The sequence below is a fragment of the Corvus kubaryi genome, unplaced genomic scaffold (genome assembly GCF_017639235.1).
Source record: "Corvus kubaryi isolate FWS band 111438036 unplaced genomic scaffold, C.kubaryi_AGA036_p1.0 37341, whole genome shotgun sequence".
NCBI classification, from domain to species: Eukaryota; Metazoa; Chordata; class Aves; order Passeriformes; family Corvidae; genus Corvus; species Corvus kubaryi.
This window is the reverse complement of record NW_024581112.1, coordinates 6,051,388-6,054,895: the sequence shown is the minus strand read 5'-3', so window position 1 is coordinate 6,054,895 and position 3,508 is coordinate 6,051,388.

Here is a 3,508-nt window from a genome sequence, read left to right as displayed (position 1 = left end):
GTCTGCCCGTGCTAACAGTTGAATTGATGCAACTGGGTGTGAGGTGATCCCAGGGGGCAAGGGGAGATCATGAGTTGCACTAAGGGAGGAAGAAAAAAAGTGGGATGAATGTTACGGGATCTGATGATGAGTGAGAAATGCAGAAATGACACTCAGTCCACCCAGGCATGACACTTCCTTGACTTGAGTGTTACACTTCCTTAAACGTTTTGGTCAGTGCCTGAGACCCACTGCAATGAAGTTGCAAAATCAGTGTTGCTTGTCTGATGCAGGCAAAAAAAAAAAAAAGGTCCTGTTACTCTACCTTCTCTCTGGCATTTCAGCTTTGAACAGCCTTAGCAGTGGGCTTCTCACTAAGACTAAAAGGTGTGGTGAGGAGGGACCCCTGAAGGTTCAGCTGCCTGCTCACAACATCGAGGCCAGAGCTCAACCCCTGCCCTGTGGGCTCGCAGGGCTCCTTGCTGGGCTGTCCTTGTGCTGTACTGTAGCTGAGGCTCCTTTCCAGCCAGATCCAACTGCATCATGCAGGAACGCTTTTTGGCTACAGTTGCTGCTCAGGAGTTAGACCTTACCTGGACATCTCACACCAGTCCAGGAGCATTTCTTGCGCTTCATGCTGTGACTCACCAGTTTAGATACCATCTTCCAAAAGAAAACTACACTGAAGCCAAGTCTGGATAAGCAATGACTAATAGTAAAGGAAAGCTTCACCCCACTGTGACTGTGACATCCTTGCCTGGGTAAGGGACTGAGGGAGCTGTGACTGGGGCAAATGGGGCTCCAGTGCTTGGGGAAGGGAGCAAGTAGCCAGGGCCAGGTTGGGACAGAAGGAAGTGGAGGATGTTCTATATTGTCTCCAGATGCTGGTCAATATTCCCAAGCTAAGTACTAGTGGTAATTAGGGACAGCATTTACAGCAGCTTCCCTTTAGCACAGTGAGTTTTGTCACAGGGCTGAGCTCACCCTGACTTTTTTCCCACCCTCAAAGGGCAGGATGTGCTTATGATGGCAACACCATCTCCTTTAGCCTAAAGTGTCATGGAAGATCTTGCATAAGATACCCATGAGCCAGCAAAGGAACCTGAAATAGCATCAGTGCATGAGTGGATGGACACCAGACATTGTGCCAGACTCCTGCATATCCTTTGCTGGAGGTGGGGGCCTGAGGCAGAAGCATGAGGGCAGGGCATAGGACCAGGATGTGGGAGCCTCAGCAGACCTCTACAGAGCAATTACCTTGCTCAGTGCTAGGCTCTTGCTGAGGTGTTTATTTCCCCAGTAATCCTTCGTTTTCACAAGATCTGCCAATTAGCAAGAAGAAAGGCACTAGTGCCTCCTGGGGACCTGCTCCCCAGCACCATTCCTCAAGGGATAAAGCACTTTTCTGCCAGACTTGACAGCAGGCAGCTCTGAGCCCCCCCACAGTGCTCGCTTGCCCCTGACTCTATGGCCTTGAAAACAGGAGGAGGGCAAAACATCCCCCTCCAACCTATTAGGCATCTGGACCAGCTGATTAGCCAAAGTAGAAAGCAGATTAACCCCAATTAGGTGAAAATGTATAAACAATTATATTCAGTAAAGCTCTGTGGATAGGCTTCCCAGGAGTCTGGCTTTGAACATACATCCCAGGGACCTTCCATAGCTTACACTCACAGCTTCTCACTCCATCAGCTCCTAAATTGTACCAATCCTCGGAGCCCCTTCTGTGCTCTCCCACAGCTCACTGCTGCAGGCTTGCTCAGATCCTGCCTGCACTTGCTTCGGATGTTGCTGTGTTCCTCTATCTCTCCTCCTCCAGCCTCTGCAGCCCTCCTTCTCTTTCCCCATCACTCCATGTGCCATCCCAAGGGCCTCTGGGCTCCTGGGCTTTGCTGATGAAAAGTATGACAGAAGGTCTGTATCTATAGAAAGTTTTACTTCCTATATGGAAGGATAGAAATCCCTCCCAACACACTCATCTTTGCTCCCATGAGATCATCTACCTCCCTGCTTCTTTCATCTGGCTTTCCAAGCACAGTAACCTCTTCACTTGCGTGAACCTTTAAGCCCTCTGACTGTTCAGAAGGCTGGAAAGCTCTCCCCAGCTCTGATAACAGCACAGGATCTTGCATTTATGTGCTTCCTTTCACTTTAGGAGGCCCCACATTTTCCTGTGCAGTACACAAAACTTTCCCTCTGCCTCTGGGAGGCTTCTGCTGCTGTCCGGCAAGCAGCCAGTTCAAACAGCCCAGAGGGGAGATCTGATCAGGAAGGAGATACTGAAAAACTCTCCAGTGAAATGCCACCAGAACTTTGCAACTATCGCTGGAAAACAGCTGTGCTTCCTAAGCATGCCTGGGAAGGTTGGTGTCACCTCCCAGAGGTTTGCCTAGCCAGCACCCCCATGTCCTATGCTTAACATGATGAGCTGGAATAAGCCAGAAGGTCAGGGATGGTTAGAAAACCATCAGCCATGAGGAATGGGAAACTTCTCCACAGGCAGAGCAGCTCAGCTTTTCCCTTTACTGTGGCAGAGGACATTGAACAGCCAACAGAAGAAAGCCCCACAGCCTTTTTTTAAATGTTAGAAGGTAAAGAAAAAGGGATTCTTGACAGCATGTCAGGTTCATGGACTGGAACCCACAGCTGACAGGAATCAGGGCTAAAAATAGGCATCAGTGCTAATGGGCTCAGAGCAGCCTTCAGCAAACGAGTCTCAAGGTGAATTATGAAATCTAACACGCATTCTGTCCCTAAGAAGTGTGGTTTCTATTGCGGCTTATTTACTTTGATCTTCATACCTGCCGGACATAGGATACGAGTGTCGGTTTCACAGTGAAACAGAGCTGGGCCTGATGGGGGGACAGCCAAGAAGTCAACAGGAGCACTGTTGTGGAGGATGCAGCTCCACACAACTCAGCAACAGCACTGGGCAAAGGAGTTCTGATGGTCATCCTTGCCTGGAGATACAACCTTGCTCGGTTGTGATGCCCCTCGGTGACTTGGCTTTCACATAACCTCCTGAAACCCTTCATTCATACAGCACCTGCCAGTCCATCCACATGTATCTTTGGTGATGCTGTTCTGCAGTGACAACCTGATTGTCTTCATTCAACCAATGCCCTCCTGCATTACCCTATATATCTGGTCTGGCTGAGGCATGGTGACAGGGCTCCTTTCTGTTGAATGAGCATTGTGGGGTGCTCTTGACAGCTTTGCCCCATGTGTGGGAGAATGAGCAGCACCTGATCTGGAGAAAAAACAGAGCAGCACAGGAATGAAGCTTGGCTATGCAAGAACTATTGTCTCACAAAGTATTTTGAACCAACAAGTTTATACTTATCTGCCCTGTGTATGGCATGGCTGGGGTGTGTTTGATCTGATGGCAGGAGCCCTGCTGTGAGGTTTACCACATCGTCAAGCTACTACCTGAAATGGCTGAGAATAGTCTTCCCACAGCTCTGTGCTGCCCCAGCAGACAAAGCTGGGCCCATGGGCAGAGGAGAAGGGAAAGGGAGTGCTCAGCAGA